The sequence below is a fragment of the Neoarius graeffei genome, chromosome 19 (genome assembly GCF_027579695.1).
Source record: "Neoarius graeffei isolate fNeoGra1 chromosome 19, fNeoGra1.pri, whole genome shotgun sequence".
Lineage (NCBI taxonomy): Eukaryota > Metazoa > Chordata > Actinopteri > Siluriformes > Ariidae > Neoarius > Neoarius graeffei.
Genome location: NC_083587.1, coordinates 16982100 through 17001606, shown reverse-complemented (window position 1 = coordinate 17001606; position 19507 = coordinate 16982100). Strand labels below are relative to the sequence as shown.

Sequence of the window (19507 nt, the reverse complement as noted above, 5' to 3'; positions counted from 1 at the left end):
CAATGGTTACTATGATTACAGTATTTTTCTGTGACTTGGGTAGGTTGGTGATAAAGTCTAGGGCAATGTGAGACCATGTTCTTTGGGGTGTATCCAGAAGACAAAGTTTGCCAGTGGGTAGAGCTCAAGGCACCTTCGGAACAGGAGGAAACAAACGTAGATATCAATTATCATATTATCCCACCAATATTTATTTCACAAGAGCTGATGCATTCGCTGACTACCTGGGTGTCCTGTCACTGGGGATGAATGGGCCCAGGTGATGAGCTGTCCTCGGAACTGCGGAGGTACATATGTAAGACCTGGAGGGCAGGTGTCTGGGAGGTCGTGGGGCTGGGCCTGAGCTATGGCTATGGCTATTGCCCAGGTGATAGCATTGACAAAACAGTTGGGGGTTAAGATAGGAGTAGGTTTGCTATGAGTGCTGGAGTTTGCGTGAAGTCGTTAAAGGGTATCAGCCTTAGTATTCTTAGAGCCAAGATGATAGGAGATGGTGAACTGAAAATGAGTGAAGAACAATGCCCATCTGGCCTGACGGGGATTCAATCATTTGGCAGTCTTGAGGTACTGTAGTTTTTTTGGTTCATAAGAATAGTGAAAGGATAGTTGGCACCCTCTAGCCAATGTCTTCATTCCTCCAAGGCTAGCTTGATAGCAAGAATTTCTCTGTTGTCAATGTCATCGTTTTGTTCTGCTGGTGACAGTTTTTGAAGAAGGCTATGGGGTGCAGCTTAGGTTTTTTTCTGAAGCACTGGGATAATACTCTTCCTACTCCAGTTTCTGAAGCATCCACTTCTATGATGAAAGGTTTGGTGGGATCAGGGTGCCAGAGAATGGGTGCTGAGGTGAGAAGCTTGAAAGCCTCCTCTGCAGCTTGGTTCCACTGAAGGTGTCTGGATCCCTTTTTCAGTAGGGAGGTTAGAGGATCTGCGATGGCACTAAACCCTCTAATGAATCTATGGTAGAAGTTCGCAAACCCCAGGAAACATTGTAACTCCTTAACAGTGGAGGATGTAGGCCAGGAAGTGACTGCTGTGACCTTATTTACATCCATGCTTACCCCTTCAGCACTGATAATATACCCCGGGAAAGAAGTCCAAGCTACACGAAACTCACAGTTCTCTGCCTTAACATAAAGTTGGTTCTCAAGGAGCCTGGCGAGCACTGAGGTGACATGTTGGTGGTGAGTGACCTCATCAAGGGAGAAGATGAGAATGTCATCAATATATGCATTAACGTACCTTCCTAGCATATCATGGAGGACATCACTGATTAGACACTGGAACACACTGGGAGTGCAAGAAAGCCCATATTGCATTACCAAATATTCAAAGTGCCCTGAGGTGGTGCTGACGGTGATCTTCCACTCGTCACACTCATGAATTCTGACCAGGTTATAGGTACTCCTCAGGTCCAGTTTGGTGAAGATGCAGGCTTCTCTAAGCTGCTCTAAGGCTGATGGTATGAGTGGAAGTGGATAGGGGTACTTAATAGAAACTTGATTTAACCCTCAGTAATCAATGCATGGCTGCAGGACCCCCCCCCCCCCCCTTTTTCTACAAAGAAGAAGCCAGTGGAAGCTGGAGAAGTGGATGGATGGATATAACCTTGTTTCAATGCCTTTTGAATGTATTCTTCCATGGCCCCCTGCTCCTTGATGGATAGCGGGTAGATGCGATTACCTGGAAGGAGGTCTATGGCACAGTCATATGGGCAGCGAGGAGTTAGGCCACTGGCTTTACCCTTACTGAATACTTCTTTGAGCTTACGATAACAGACAGGAACATGCTCAATGCCCCCAGGTGAGGGGTTCTCAATGGATGTGGATGCCAGGGTGACTCGTGGAAATTGCAGGCATTGGTGGAAACATGAAGTTGACCACTGCAGGATTTCTCGATGTTGCCAGGAAATGAGGGGGTCATGTTGTTGTAGCCAGGGAAACCCCAGAACCATGGCTTGATGAGCAGTGCGGGTGACAAACAAAGAAATTTGTTCACCATGTTGGACACCACCTTGAATCTTTACAGGTGCAGTGCGTGTGGTGATGAGCCCTTCCCCTGTGGGTCCACCATCAATGGCATTTAGGCTTACTAAGCATGGGAGTCCTTCTGTGGGCATGTTGAGGCTGTGGATGACCTCATGATCGATGAAATTTCCCACTGTCCTGGAGTCTATGAGGGCAGAAAGGACATAGGTGGAGTCTGATAGTCTCAGTAAAACATGAAGCTTGAGAGATTGTGGAATATATGACTCACTGGGCTGTTGGGGCTGGATTTAGGTTGAGGCTGACTGGATTTTCTTGGATTCAGTGGGTGAACTGGACACAGTGCCAGGAAATGACCCTGTCCTCCACGGTAGAAACATAATCCCTCCTTCTGCCTCTTCTCCCACTCGGAGCATGGCATGTGAGTGTTGGAGACGTCAACTGGTGGGGGGTTTTGTGAAGGTAATCGTGGAACTAGTTTGTGCTGCAGGGATGGTCGGTTGAGGAGCAGATGGTCCAGTCTAATCAGCAGATTGATCAAGAAGTTTAGAGACAACTATTCATCATGACATGCCAATTCAGTGAGGTTTTCGGGGTTCCGGCCCTGGTGGAATGTGACTTTAAGTGTTGGTTCATTCCAGCCACTTCCTGTCGCTAGCGTACGGAATTCCAGCGCATACTTGGCCACTCTTCTCTCTCCTTGCTGAACTGTGAATAACTTCTCTCCCACTTATACTCCCTCAGGCTGATGATCAAAGACCCTCTTAAAGCTCAACGAAATGATCATAAGAGGTGGTATGCTCTCCACTGCAGTCCCATATGGTACTAGCCCACCTCATAGCTTTGCTGGTGAGAAGGGTAATGAATTGGGCGATTTTCTGTTCTTCAGTGGCACCCACAAGGGTAGTGAAGTACAGTGAACATTGGAGGAGGCAGCCTTTACATTCCAATACCTCTCCAGAGAATTTGTCTGGTCGAGGAACCATCGTTGCAGCACTGGCTGATGATGTAGGATGTGTCAGGAGGGCCTGCGAGACAACAGCAGTTAATTGTGACATTTGGATATTTAGTTCACTTAACATCTGCTGGTGTTCTCCCAACAATCATCCCTGTGCATTCAGAGCAGTTTGCTTCGCTTCCTCTGCTACATCCATAGCAGTGAAGTATCCTGTCAGAATGCAGGCACTTACTGATGCATGCACAGGGGAGAACTGGTGCCTCACAACCTGGCAGCCAAGTCAAAATCATGATCCGGAAGTCGTAGTCAAAGTCAGGCAAGGGCCAAATAATGTGTGACCGTTAAATCAGAGGGTACACAAAAGTCGAGGTAGGAAACAAACAGAAACAAGGTCAGAAGCATGGGAGACTAACACTGGAATAAATAGCTTGGTATGATCAGGTGTAGAACGCTGAGTGATACTTTGCAACGTCTGTCTGTCAGAGTTGTGTTTATATAGGCATGCTGATTAGTGTGAAAATAGGAACGGGTATGTTGTCAGTACTCGGGAGGATGGGCGCTGTGGCGCTTGGGAATTGTAGTCCATCGCGGCTATGTTTGGAGGCTGCTCTGGACTGAGATCCCCTGTGCTGTTACTGACAGTGACAAGCTGAGAAACTCATGTTATGGTAAGAGGGTATAGTAAATTCTCTCTAATACAATATGAATGTGAAGCTACCTGCAAAGAATTTCACACAATCTACAAAAGCTACAAAACAACAACTTGTCCCAAGTCTCCCCACTCTCCCCAGCAGTAATCTGGTTTGCATAAGTATTGTGATGGAAATGAGACATCCTACAAGTAAAAGGTCTCCCACTAACAAAACACCTCATTATTCCACTGCACAGGGATTTCTGTAATAATTCCACTCCAAACCATTCCTTCACAGTTTCTGAGAATTTCCTGGAGTCAGGAGCAGATGGTGAGACTCGGAGAATGTGCCAGGTTTCAGTGGTAATGTGCCAAATGCTTAACCTGATCACCTAAAGCAGCATGTTTCCAGCATTAATACTGATGAATAAAATTGATTCCCCCAACCATTTTATAGGGGCATATGGTTCAGTCTGACTATATGATTAAAAACCAAAACCATCTCATCTCATCTCATTATCTCTCGCCGCTTTATCCTGTCCTACAGGGTCACAGGCAAGCTGGAGCCTATCCCAGCTGACTACGGGCGAAAGGCAGGGTACACCCTGGACAAGTCGCCAGGTCATCACAGGGCTGACACATAGACACAGACAACCATTCACACTCACATTCACACCTACGCTCAATTTAGAGTCACCAGTTAACCTAACCTGCATGTCTTTGGACTGTGGGAGAAACCGGAGCACCCGGAGGAAACCCACGCGGACATGAGGAGAACAGCGCTAACCACTACACCACCGTGCCGCCCAACCAAAACCATGTGAAGTGGAATATCTCATACAGGATAATTCCTTTTCAGTAAATTTCAGGAATGGACACAAAGTAACCTGTGTATTTTCAGACGTCCGGACTCTCAGGTTTGGGAAAGAAATGTATAGGTGAAAGGATGGGCTTTAATTGATCACAGAACAGGTGCGTAAACATTTTCCAACCTGCAGCAGGTGGCGCTCTATGATCTTGCAATGTGTGTGTGTGTGTGTGTGTGTGAGAGAGAGAGAGCAGGCTTGGTTGGTTGGTTGGTTGGTGATGTGTGTGCTGCGGGGTGGAAAGCCTCCGCCGCTCCGCTCCGTTGCGCTGATCCACGCTGCGCTCTCGCCCTTCCCACCGTGGACATCCGGCCAACTGATCCGTCTCCCTCCCTCCCCAATGAGAGCAGCATCCTTCCTCTGGTGAATTCAGGACATCACACGGAGGAGGACAGGAACGAGGGAGAAAGCAGACGAGAGGAGAGGAAAGGAGGAGAGGAGTGCGGCGTTTCCTTTGCTCTTCGTCTGGTGAGTGCGCAACATCCCTCCATCCATCCATCCATCCATCCATCTATCCATCCACAGCGCTTCTTCTCTCCGCCTCTTCCCGCTCGCACTGTTTCAGTGATGATATGATGCTCTAGAGATCCAGGATGGGCGGAAATAGGTACAACTACAGAGCTTTCTACTCTCACTGCATAATGCATTCACTGTGGGATCTCCGGAGTGCATTTCTGCAAGTTGTGACTCAAAAATATATGTTTGTTTGTTTGTTTGTTTGTTGTTTTTTGGAACAATTTTGGATGCGTATTGATCAGTTTTGGAGCAAAATGGGCACCCGAATGTAAATGGAGTAAACACACACACGTGATAAATATATTTCATCCAAACAAATGAAGGAATAGTAGTTCTGCTTTACCTGGGAAGGTGCATGCAGTGTGCATTTAATTAGCTTTGAGGAAAGCTCTCAGAGAAAAGATACATTCAAAGTGTACTTTTAAAGGTTTAAAGTAAAAAAAAAAAAAAATAGTCAAGCTCCAAAAGATGCCTGGTTGTGACTTGGGACCATCCAAGTAGCACAAGTAAGTACCCAAAGTACAGTTGGATACCCTTATTTTTAAATTGGGCCACTTTGGATGACCTTGGATGACTTTGGATGAGTTGCAGACAGCTCTGCTGCCTTTCCCCCAATATTTGTAGATTGTAGCTTCCATTTCGGGCGGCACGGTGGTGTAGTGGTTAGCGCTGTCGCCTCACAGCAAGAAGGTCCGGGTTCGAGCCCCGTGGCCGGCGAGGGCCTTTCTGTGCGGAGTTTGCATGTTCTCCCCGTGTCCGCGTGGGTTTCCTCCGGGTGCTCCGGTTTCCCCCACAGTCCAAAGACATGCAGGTTAGGTTAACTGGTGACTCTAAATTGACCGTAGGTGTGAATGTGAGTGTGAATGGTTGTCTGTGTCTATGTGTCAGCCCTGTGATGACCTGGCGACTTGTCCAGGGTGTACCCCGCCTTTCGCCCGTAGTCAGCTGGGATAGGCTCCAGCTTGCCTGCGACCCTGTAGAACAGGATAAAGCAGCTAGAGATAATGAGATGAGAATGAGATGAGCTTCCATTTCCAAGAGATGATCAACATGGACTTATGCACTGTCAGAAATAAACAAGGGTACCAAATTGAACTACAGATTGTATGTTTACTGTACACAACCTAATTTGATGTTTTGGACCTTTACTTTCTGAGGTAAAATGTCCAAGACCCAAGTACCCTTCATGGTACCACCCTAGTGACGAGGAAAAGTACTGTTTGGTACCATTATTTCTGAGAGCACATCAGTCTACATTGCTTTACTCTCTGATTATACTTTGAAGACAGTTTAAAATTAAATCTTTTAACTAAAGTGGAACACTTTCAGAAATAAACGTACCAACCTCTGTCCTGTTCCGTGTCGCTGTGGGGGTAGCATTAAGGTGGTGTGATTTGTACCTTTAGTATGTATCATTAAATTTTATAATTTAAGGAACTTAATTGGACCTTAAGGACCAGTTATGGAAAAGATGAATAAAATTACTCCATGGACCTTATTGGTAAAAGATACACACTAAAGGTACAAAAGATGTCCATGCAACACAAGGCAAGAGTACTATGCCAGTAACAAAGAAAAGTGCAGTTTGGTGCCTTTATATCTGTGAGTGCATGACACATAGACGGTTTATCAGAGCACCGGAAAATCCATGACTTCTCCACCAAATGCTGCTCAAATATCCAACGATCTATATTAGCAGTTCATCACTCGTTCAAATCCATTTTGATTGCAAGTTCCCAAACTGTGCAAACACACAAACATCACTACAATACCAGGTCATGTTTGTTGCCATGTAAGTATTTCTGGACATTGTTGACTCACAGGAGAGGCTCGTCCATGGCTCCGTTCAGTCCCGAGCCCTTGTTCTTGTGCTGCATTAATATTTAGAAGCTCTGCCCTTTTCTCACACGGTGATTGCAGTGAACGCATGAACGTTCACCCTGCAGCTCGTTCAGCTAAAAGAGATTAATTGGTGTTGGTGTCAATGCTGGAATTGAGTCAAATACTCAATATTTAATGAGTCATGCTTGGGTGGGAGTTCAGTGGCTGAAGCGAATTATTCTACAGGTCAAAGGTCACCCAGAGAGCTGGTTTTAGGTTTCAGCGGCCTTTTAGGGTCGCACTGTATGACATGATCTTAATAAAATATCAGTGGAATTCTATAACAGACTGTGTTTCACACCATGATGCTCGTTCTAATAAGTTATCGTTTCTATAGTAACAGCTCATTCACAGGGACTGGCACAGCATATGACCATATGATCCAAGCCTTATACCAAATGTGTTATTATTTAACAGTGATAAACATACGTACAGTATAATTGTTGATTATGGTAAGATGTTTATTTAACATTCCTGGAAGGAGTCTCCAGTGTCAGCACTTTCGCAGGACGCCTTCAGCACAAAGGAGTTTATGCTTATTGTGTTTTGGCTGTTTATCTGCTAGAACGTAAGGGAGGACTAACCTTTTTCAGGGACAGTAAGTCACTATAAACAAAGAAAAGGAACTATAAACAGATAAAATATGACGTGTCATTGTTTTAATAAATATCACAATTGTTGGCAAATTGCTGTGGTGCGGGATGTTATTATTTAACAGTTATTCGCCGAAGGCGAAGTGAATATCAGTGAATAATAACTGAGACAAAGACAAAAAAATTATTTATTTCAATCTTCAAAAGCAGTATGCAAATGTAATAATGGTGCGGCGCAGACTTGCATCATTTATCTACGCCGTGTCACATAAAATACTTTGTTTTGAAATTAATAAAAAAAATCATAATCCCACTTTACCTTTGCATAGTTTTAGACCAAACTTTGGAGCATCTTTAGTGCTTTTAGGAACAGCATTTTCTTTCACCATTTGTAATTCTTCCTCACTTACGGTGACAAAGTGATTGGCCAACATTTTGCCGAGTCACTCGAGGTGATTATCGAAAAATAGCCCAAATCTCTTGACCAATCAGTGCACACGATTTCCTATAATCACCTCCGTATTTATACGAAAGGAAAATAATCAACATCCGGGCCGCTTCATGACACCACCAGGTCATATTTTATTCCTTACTTCTCCATGCCAGATTATACGATTATATGAAGATCCTTTTACGATAGACCTGTGATTAAAGACCCACTGACACAACTTTTTACACCACGTAATATGTGTATTTATTGTTTTATTGCTGTATTGTGAAATAAAATATCCAAAACTCAACTTAAATAAAGGGTCGTCTTTGTAGAAAATCAAGAATTTCAGAGCCGATTTTGTGTTTTTTGCCCCGGCTTCTACAAGCGCCATGAGCCATTTGCCCGTTTTTGCCGCTAGGGCGAGTGACGTCACATCAGTGTATGTCGTTCTGGATTGCATGAAAACAAAACATGAAGCAGGGAAGCTATCGAGATTGTCTGCCCTCACGTCTATTAAAGATTCTGTTTAAACAGCATAATGTCTTAAACATATGGTCCTGGTCACGTCACACTATTGGTCCCACTCCAAAAAACATCATGTCTAAGCTCCTGTTAGATCATGTTAGATACAGTAGCTACCAGAAGTTTAGGTCATATTTATGCAGAAATATCAAAAACTCTAAAGGGTTCACAAACTTTCAAAACATGCTGGATGACATCTTATTATCTATCACTCCACACATATATCATGTATATTATCCTAACTAAATCTATGAAACAAGGTATTGGCCTTTCAGTTGTTGTACATTACTGGTATTAGCTGCTTTGGCCTATTGATAAGTAATATGCAATGGTATAAGACGCATTTGTGACGTTACAACAAATTTTAAACAACATACATGTATTGAATAACAACACATAGCCACGTACCCTGGCTCGTTCTCTTTTGGCAAAGGCACCACCGGACTTTCGCTTTTTGACCGCCCCTTCGGGGGGTCTGCTGTCATCTGTTTCTCTTTTGACAGATTGATTCGGCCCGGGCCTGTCAAACAACGTCGGCACAGCTGACTCCTCCAACACCAGTGGATAAGTTGGATCAAACATTCTTCGAGTTCTGGACGACAAAGTGAAACAGTGCTCCTCGAAATGTGCTGAACAGAGACGTGGCCATTTTGTTGACTTCCAGTTCGCACGTGTTTTGGAAACGTTTCTTTCCCACTCTTTTGCTATTTCAGGGTGTTTTTTCCAAGGAAAGGAATGGAGTTTCACTCCTTCTGACGTGGTGTTAGAACACCCGTAAGGCCAATTTATGCTGACAACCCAGTCCTAGCAGACGGTGTCTCAGACAGTGTCTGCGTAGCCCCCCCACCTTCGTAGACGCTCTGCGCGCACCTCCCAAAAATTGTGACCATCGCAGAAGCCTCGCAGACAGCGCCGCAGACAAGAGGGCTCTGATTGGTCCACTCTACCCGCTGTACATGCACTTCCGCTTCCCTACTTTCCCGGTTTGTTTTGTTTTCACGACCGGCATTTTTAAAAACACAAGCGAAGATGGAGCAGCATGAAGAGCGGTTGATTGAGGAAGTGAGGAAGTACGTACATCTATACGACTCCAGTTCTAGTCATTATAAAAAAAAAAAGTTCTAGTCATTATAAGTAACCAGAGGATAAACACTCCACTAACCACACCCACCAACTACTCCTAGCGACTTCGCCCCCCCTTGCGTTGTGGCAGTGAATAACATCGCGCACGCCTATTCCCCCGCTCAACAATAAATTACAACTGTCTGCGAAAAGCTATCTGCGAAAGCCTTGTCGCAAGAGCATGCAGAGGCCTGTAAGCCACACATATAATCCCTTTTCGGTTAGACGCCATTTAACTTTTTCACGCAAGGAAATCACAACAAAACCACAGCTCAATATCACAAGACTTGTGAGAACTGAACCAACATAGTGACTTGTAAACAAAAACGACACACTGATGTGACGTCACTTCCGGCATCTCTGAATGAGCCCAGTTCATATCCAGGTCAATCTCCCTGCGCGAAATTTAAAATTACTTCTGATGTTTAAAACGGACAGTTAAACCAAGAATTAAAACCAGAATTTATCTTTGGAGTCATATATTGTTTGTTTAAAAATTAATACGAAATGACTGTCAATGGGTCTTTAAAGCCAATGTCTACGTTCTGTTTAATCTGGAAATCAGCTTGTGCAGAAAACATGCTCATGTCAAAACAAATATTCTTCAAAGTGAGTTTGAGGTAATAGGCAGATTTTGAGAGACTTTTTAAGAGAGTTAGCTTGTTTTGTTTATATTTCTGCATTGCCGCTTTCGTTTTCGTAGCTGTTCCGTGAAATTTCACACACACTGAGATTTTAATCAGAAATTTCTCACATTAACAGAACACAAATGCGGTAAATGGGCATCAGATTATTCAGTATGTACTAAATCTAGGGTGACCAGATTTCCCGAGTCTAAAACCGGGACACTTTGCGCGTGACCGTGACACTCGTGCACGCACACGCGTTTTGATGTAAACATGCGCCGGCTCAAACCATGGCTCAGACAGGTGCTTTTATCATTTTGTAGAAGCTCACTTTTATCAACATTTCAGAGATTGATCAAGTATTTTCTTATCTACATGCACTTCTATCACAATTCAGTTAAAATCAGACAACAGATGTGATGATAGGGAATAGGCCAATAGCCTAAATTTCAACTGATTTATTTCACCTTTGTGAAAACGCCAAGAAAATGCGTTGCTTGTATATTAACATCAACATTTTATGCGATGAGCTTTTTTTTTTAAACAATAGGCTATGCATTGTAACAGGAACGAGCGCATAAGCCTAATCATTGTCACCTCCGAACCTTTACCCAAAATGCCTCCGTTTAATCTTAACCAGTGTAGGCTATTAACTCTTTTGAAAACGTGAACCCTGAGTTGACAACAGCATCAAACAAGTCAAGACAATCTGTGATGCAGATTAAAGACAGATGAAACAGATGAAAGACAACAAAAAATGTTTCAGAAACACAGCCACCCAACCCTAAAGAAGATGCAATTTTATTGCATATATTTACATGATGAGTGAATTTGCTCCAGTAGCGCTTTATTGCCCGAGAGCCTGCTGGGAAACTGCCAGCAAGTATCGTCGAAATTGGCCCGGGTAATGAGCAAGGCTTCGAGAGTAGGCACGGTCATGCGATTCCTCTCGTCAGTCCAGGTGTTGCTCATGAGTGAAAATATTCGCTCAGCTGGAGCATTGGTGCCAGGTAGGCACATGGCAAACTGGCAAAGCTGGCTGACATTGCTGTAAGGAATCTCCCTACTCTTGAAGTACGCGAACATCTCTGCCCAGCGCTCATCCGTTCGGCATTGTCGCGCAGTAGTTGACAGCCACTAGCGAAAAAACCCGTTATAATGCGGCCTCTACGCGGCAACACTGTACAAATAGATACATTGTAAGGTTGACTGCGCACACACGCACATTAATACTGAATTGCTAGAAGCTTTATTGACATCTCATTGGCTATGTATGATCGCTGTAACCAGGACATTTCAGCGTCCCGACGGACCTTTGTCGGGACTGGGAACACACAACTCAAAATCGGGACTGTCCCGGTCAAACCGGGACGTCTGGTCACGTTAACTAAATCTCAAACCGAAATTTTCTTTCATGCCGTGTGATTTCAGGCTGAAAAATGACACAATGTGAAACCAGTTTTATTCAAAGACACTTTCTCACAGGATGGTGCTTTCTCTGCTGTGTTCTCCATCAGAAGATTCAGTCAGATTGTGTTTTGGGTAATTGTCACTGGAGCTTCTGGTACGGCGGAGTGAGCTGCCAAAAGGCATTTCACTTGATTGTCTTCCACACCATTGCGCTTCTGCTCATTCTGAGAATTTTTTTTTTTTGCAAGGCAGCATGCTAGAAAATTACCATGTGTTCGAAGATTAATAACAGAGTACAGGCGATCTTTTTTCTTTTTTCTTTTTTTTATGAAGCAATGCTAATTTAACAGATGGACTTCATGAATGTTCCTCAAGGCCCATGTTGATGGAGAATAATCATCTCGTGGCTAGGTCATCTCATCAGGCATGCAGCAAGCTGCTGGATGAAAATAACAAATTCATGCTCTAATGTTGTTCAGTAATGTCATTTTTAATGTAGTTTCTTATAAACCATAATGCTTATGAGGTTTTGCAGATTCAGTATGACACACATTTTAGATAAAAACCCGTATTTCCATCCTAAATTAAATCACAGAACCAAACCCTAGAGTTTTCTTAAGTATGCGTTTTATCAGCATGTCATAATCAAACCCATGATGCTTAAAACTATATTACATTATAACTTAAAAAAACAATTTCAAGAGCTGAGGAATGAAATGTGGATGTATTCACAAGAAAATCCAATAATACAAAATAATAATAATAAAAAAAAACCCCAAACCTTTTATCGAAATAGCTTGAAAAGGAAGATCATCATGAGCTTGATGTTAAGATGGCAGTGTAAGATTGGGTAGATTTAACAGATAAAACAAGGCATGAAATATAAGACGATATTTATTTGTTCCTTCACAATTAATCTGTTCACATACTACCCTTTTACAACTTTTTGAGATTGATGAAACAGTTGTGAAATTGAATATTTTTTTTTTGTCTTAAGGGTGTGCAAACTTTTGCATTGAATGGTATTTTGGACTATAATTGTTTGAGAAAAAAAAATCTGAAGACACAAATGTAGACACCTACTTTGTGATGTCAAGAAAAAAAATCCCAACACACGTTTGCAAATGGTAAAAAAAACAACAAAAAACAAATTTTATGCAAATGAACTAAGCTTTATGTAAATTAGCATACTTTATGCAAATTAGTCTCGTAGCTCTAGCTTCATCTACATTCTTTCTAAAGCAGTTCTATGTGAATGTCTGAAGCTCTTATGGCTGAAGTGCGACCATGAGGCTGGTGTACATCCTTTTTTTTTTTAATAACCTGAGCAGTAAAGAATATTTTGCATGTTTCCACTAATTTTTAAGGTGACAATTTTTAGGTGATCTAAGAAATCAGTAGTTAAATGAAATATCTGCTGTTTAAAAGCCTGTCTTCATTCCCTGCCTCCCCCAACCCTCGCCCCACCAACCCCCCACCCCACCCACCTGACTTTTGTCTCGCAAGATTAATTTCTTCTCAGGTCACGTCACATTTTGAACCTCTGGTAATATCTTTCCCTCCTGGCCTCCATTTTTTATGACAGTTAATTTGACAACGAATGCATGCTCAGGAAATTTATGTGCAGACACTGAGATGACGAACGACAGGAACAGGTTAGAACAGACCTCAAGGCCAGCACAAACACAGCGTAGCGTGCTAACAGTCTTTTTTGATTGTTAGTGCCATCTTTAGTGATCTCATTAACTTTGATGAGAGACAAACCTCATCTAATTTCGTTACTTAGGAAGTCAGAGAGTAGATCCGTTATATTAGCAGTCGTAATTGAGGCTTATACACTGTATCAAGAGCATGCGCTATATAATCCAGTTCACACGTAATTGGTTCTGAATTTCTCCGTGTATTTTCTTTAACGGGCAGGAAAGTTTCTTACTTTTTTTTTTTTTTTCTGAGAGCGTAATTACAACTCCAGGACTGTGCTGGTGTTTACCAAGTTTGCTTTGCAGAGTTGGCGTTGTGCTATTGGTGTGAAGGTCCTTTTGATATGGAAATCTTATTCATAGCACATCACTATGACAACATTTCATTTCTCAATGACTTTCCAACCTGCTTTGCCAACACACAGATGCTTATGCTTGAGTTTTCACACTCAGGATGGCGTGTATAGATATATACTCATTAGAGTCAGATCTTTTTATGAGGTACAGTATCTCATGAGAGCCATCATCAGTCTCACTGCATTGCATTAGACTTATCCAGAAATGATCCGGTGAAGAATGATTAAAAACAACCGGTTGCTCTTGTTGGCTTATGTCTGTTGGTCTGATTCATCAATTTATCTCCTCTAATTACTTATAATTCTCTGACTAACCAACTCTGTACACGGCTTCTGACTTTTTGTGGATGGTCTCCTCCAGGCAGAGTCATGAGGTGCTTTTGGACCAGTGTTGTAGTCGAGTCACTAAACCTCAAGTCCGAGTCCAGTCTCAAGTCCCCAGTGTTCAAGTCCAAGTCATTAAAGAAAATTTCCAGTCTAGTCCGAGTCGAGTCCACTATTGATGTGAGTCGAGTCCGAGAACAAGCCTCCAACCGCACCATTTGATGGTGGCTGTTTGTGCCTTTATGTGAAAGCGTCTCTGCATCTGTGTTGGACTAACGTTACTGCTCGACTGCCCCATTTTAGTTAATAGGCTACAGATAAAAAGCTTGTTCATCGCTCAGCAAGCCCCGCCCACTATCAACAGGGCAAATAACATGAGAGAGGGTTAACACTAGCTAGTTCATCGCTCAGCAAGCAAACCCCACCCACTATCAACAGAGCAATGAACATAGCATGTCACTTCCTTCTCTGGGTGGAGTCTTGCCAAATGAGGATTGAAGTTTGAGGTTGTCCCCGTCGTCTCCTCGATAGTTCTTCTACATATGGAACACATAGCAGTGCGTTTTTTTTCTCACTGCATGAGAAGTCTGTATAAGCAAAGTGGACAATCCTAGGGGCGTCTCTCCAGGCATTTTAACGCCATTAATGTTAGTTTGTTCCTGAACATGACGTATGCACAGGTGAATGCGCATTCTCTTGCATGAAATTAGTACAAAAAGTATCTTATGCCAAATTATTATGGCATGTTACAAAAAATAAGGAAAAAAAAATCAGAATTCTCATCTTCAATTTACGAGTCCGAATGCAGTTAATGCACAAGTCCGAGCTCAAGTCCGAGTCATCAGTGCTCAAGTCCAAGTCAAGCCACGAGTCCTTAAAATTAGGGCACGAGTCAGACTCAAGTCCAAGGCCAAACAGTTTTAGGGACTTATTGAGAGAGAGAGAGAGAGAGAGAGAGAGAGAGAGAGAGGAACCACCCACTGGGGATCTCCACAGAGAACTACATACATATATTCAAGGTTTTTTTTTTTCTGTTTACATTCACACCATCAGTAGGAACACTGAAGTGACGTATGATGTTAGCAAGAAATGTTAGCGAAGATTTTTAGATTCTGCTCAGATAACTCAAAATCAGGCTGTATTTCCTCCGTAGCATGTACACTCAATACAGCCTGGACTTCACTGTTGGTCCATTTGTCCATGTTTTTTTTTTCCTCTCATTTTTTAATGCTGTTGTTTACATGGCTGACATTTTATAAAGATTTTTAAAAATGGTGGTTCAACCAATCAACGTACACTTGCATCACTCATAGTTCCTCTTGTACTGAGAAAGAACTTACCTTGAATTAGGAGCTAAAAAAGTCCCTCAAAAAAAGGGAGAACTTTCTCCAACAGTTCTAAGAACTATGAAAAGGTTCTGATTTGAAAGCACCTATGGATGTGCCATAGTCTTTGTTTTTTTTTTTTAATAATGGATTTAATGTTGCTCCATGGGGATGTTCAAAGTCTGTGATATTTTTAACAATTCAACCAAATAGGGTCAAGGTCACATCAAGGTCAAATATCCAAAATGGATTTTCTTCAGCAGCTTTCTTTCTGTTTGAAGTATATTTTAAGATTAATATTAGTAATGAGAAAGGCTAGACTTGCTGGTGGTGGAGCAATCCAATCCAAGAACATCGTCCAGGATGTATTTTTTCTGAAAATTTTCTCCCTGAATTCTTCACCTGCCATTTCCCATGGACCATTCAACTCTTGTAGCTCATACAAGATCATGCAACCAACCAGAGAGCATGAAGGTTAATACTGTAGATGCTTCGTCCAAATAAACAAACACTCTGAGGAAAGAACTGTCTGCCATCTTCCACATTCTAGAACTCACAGATGCCCATGATTGGATTGTGTCACTGTGATTGACAGTGGAGAGAGTAGATGAAAGTCAACAGCCTTCCTACCCAGATAGTACGGCCAGTTTCGCTCCTTGCGGTTGGCTCCCGTTGACTGTCGGCTTGTTTGGATTCACCAAATGATCTTCGTTGCTCCTATGACTTTAAGTATGTTCTCTACCAATCACATGATGGCCACGTCGACTCGTTGTAACTAATTGCATGATTTCCGAGGGCAGCAGAACTAATTTAGAGGTAGTGATTTATCATCTGGTGTTGCCCAATTCCCTTTTGAACTGAACTGGTTGCTCTCAAGGTTTCTTCAGTGTGTCATTTCATCACCACTGTCGTGTCTGGTTTGTTCATTAGGGATCTAAATGAACACAGAACATCGACTGTCAAAGTGCTGGACAAAACATTATGACAGTTTAATACCTTCAGTCATTTTGGTATTGCAGTATATTGTTTGTTTGTCCCATTAAACTAATAATAATAATAATAAAACCCTTTCCATTTCACAGCATAATAAAAAGCATAAGCTGAAAAGTGACTAATCCTCGTGTGCTGAGTCACAGCTGTCTGTCTGCATGTCTGTGTTTACTCGTAGACACAAACCTGAGGTGAGGAGATATAAAGATGAGAATTAAAGAATAAACTGTATGCTATCCAAGCAGCGATGCGGGAAATGTACTGATTACAGATGCACAATCCATCATCCTGGACATGTTTCTTTTTTCTGTTTTTTTTTCTCTTCACTCCACTGCGTTCTCATTTTTTTTTAAAATACATCTTTATGGAGAAAGCATCAAATAACCTGATCAGTGCCACCGAGTTTTACAACGTGTGACTAAACCTTGTGCTATTTCGTGTCCTCAGGAAGACACAGGTACATTACAAAGATTTTCGTCTCGCCACGGACTGGAACGTGTGTATCGAGCCTTTCTATTTTTAGGAGCCTATATTTAGCCGTGCAGCAAATTCTCTGCTCTACAAGACCTCTTCCCATGGGGTCACTGATTGGTTCATTTCTGTCTGCAGAGGAAAAATGATTGAAGGAACATTTTCACAGATATTTTAAAGTCATTTTAAATTGTTATAAATAAATAAATAAATAAATAAAGGGTCGGTTGGTGAAAACAGCATTCACATCTTTCACGTCCTTGATAAAGCACATCCTGATACCATAATTCAGTGCTTCCACGTTCAGTTATTTTGACATAAAGATTGCACCAATGTTGCCAGGTAGGCATGTCACGATTCACCCAGTTCACAATTTGATTCAATTCATGATATTGGGTTCACAATTCGAATTTCCAACGATATTTTTGAAAAAAATATTCAACAAAGAAAATTTTTATTACCAAAACAGTGCAACATTTATTTTCCTATTTGTTATCAACTTTAATATTCCTTTCGTGAAATTAAAAAAGCTTGTTGTTTCATTTTCTTAATAACCAACAATAATTATTTTCCCACATTTGTAAAGGCTGGAGTAAATTTTAGAAGTAATCGCATATTAACTAAAATATTCCTTTTATTAAAAATGAAAAAAGTTAATAACAGATATCCCTTTTCTTAATAAACCTTTATGAACATTTGTTCTACCTGCATTTGCTTCTCTTTTCTTTATCTTTCAGCAGTCTGTAAAAAGAGAGCTCTGATTTCTTGTTAAACCTATTTATACACAATCACACAGCAGCTCTTTCACATTGTAGATCTGTTTTTTGTGTGTTTTTGCAGCATTAGAGCTGTGTTACTTCCACCTACGGTGAAGTCACATGTATTCCTGTTATTATACATTATTGTGCAATCTGCTGTCTAAACAACACAGTTACAGTGAGGAAAAACAAACAAATTACTTAGCCTGATAATAATCATGATTCATTTTTTCATCAATTTGAATCATCATAAATTTGTATCGCGATTTATTGTCGTACAATATATCGTCACGTGCCTGTTGCCTTGCTAATCATGTCATTAGCAAATAATATTTGTGTTGTAATATCTAGCCAGGTTCATTAACAATTAGCTAATTCTGTCCTATCGTGTAATTAAAACCAAGCACGATCAAGCTTTAGGCTGTTAGTTTATAATCCTGTAATCAATGGTGCTCTTCTGGGGCTCGTTAAAACATCATATGTCAGAGGATAAACTCGTGAATATAACTTCATTCTGTTTGATTGACGTCAATAAGAAAGCACAGAGTTTTTGTATTGTGTTATATTGTGAAAGGTTTATTATGTAGATAAAGCAAGGTGTTTTTCACGTTATTATGACATACAAACTTATAACGATAGACTGTTTATCTTGTTATAACGTGTTAAATTAACGTTATATCATGAAATGTTTCATGTCATAATGAGATAATGTATATTGTGAGGCTGTAAGGTGAAACTCATGTTAGAATGAGAAAATGGTGTGTGGAGACAGATGAACTGAAGAGTACGGCTCATTTCCACGATCTGATTTAGTTCTACTTCCTGCCTGGGTTGAGGCATGAGACTCTGCTGTTATTGAGCATGCTGGATGATATTGTAATAATACCTCCTTATAATGTGAAACGTTTCATGTTATAACAATGTTATCATGCTTTCACATGAAATGTTTCACGTCATAACAAGATAAAAAGGATATTGCTGTAACAAGAAGTCTAGGCCAGGAACTCCAGGCCTGAGGATGGAACACTATTACGTCGCTCATCAGCCGAGCTATTGTGTATTTAAAGCCCTTACATGGGTTAACATGAGGCTAAATATGATGTAATTGGGTAGCTCTTTGGTAACTGAATTACATTCACAGCAAAATGTAGTAACTTTTCTTTTTTAGTTGCAGGGGTATCTTTTGATGCTAAAAAAGCATAGAAAAATTGGCTATGTTTAACTCTGAACGCAAACTCTTATGAGGAAAGAAGAGTCAGTAACGGTAATGGAATTACATCAGAAAATAACTGAACTTTCATTTCTTAAAATTCAAACTAAAATTTCTCTGAAGTGACATCGCTATAATTGGGGTGATTTTTAAATATGGTTTTCGGTACATTTTGTCTTGGGTTCCATACTTTAGCAAAATCACTGAGCTGACGAGTTCAAGCAGTCTTAATCATTTCATCATTTTGGTCTCTCTGCTAAAGAATTGCCCAGTTAAAATGATTAACTAGGTTGCTTCTGAGGCGAGTTCACATTAGGCTAACTATTATGTCATTTCAAACATTAGCCAGGTTCGCTATCAAGCTAGCTGACATTAGCATTGTTAGTAAGCTAGCGAACATTTGTTAATCTGGTTAAATGTTGTGTAAACCAGTAGCCAAGGAACACTAAAAATGGTTCTGGAAAAAAAGTGAAATAAATATTCCCGTTAAAAGCTAGACGGCCTTTCGATTCCATAAAATCTGTGAAGTTTAGTTCCCTCTGAAATGTGCTCATTGTGATATTTGTTTATTTTTGTAATATCTAAAAAAAACCAGGCCATTCTGTGGCTGGGAAGTTGTTTAATTTGGGGGGATTCCCGAGCAAATAATGTGCATGAAATTGCTCGCTTTGCGCAGTCAAGCAGACAGAGGAAGTCCGTGTGTGTGCGCATGCATACGCTTACCTCAGTCGTCGTCGTCTTCCTGATTTTTCGGGTTCTACGGCAGCTGGCATCCAGTGTTGCATTACTGCCATCTACAGGTGCACTGTCAGTTCCATCATTCTGCTGCGA

General features: G+C 41.4%; 1 protein-coding gene across 5 annotated transcripts in view; it reads left to right on the top strand.

The window, feature by feature from the left end:
• Positions 1-19507, top strand: part of ctnnd2a (catenin (cadherin-associated protein), delta 2a) — a 789966-nt gene that overhangs the window by 76582 nt on the left and 693877 nt on the right. For all 5 annotated transcript variants that reach the window (XM_060899742.1, XM_060899744.1, XM_060899741.1 and 2 more), the window contains exon 4: positions 4475-4907. The gene's annotated coding sequence lies outside the window, so the exon portion shown is untranslated. The remainder of the gene's footprint in view (positions 1-4474; positions 4908-19507) is intronic.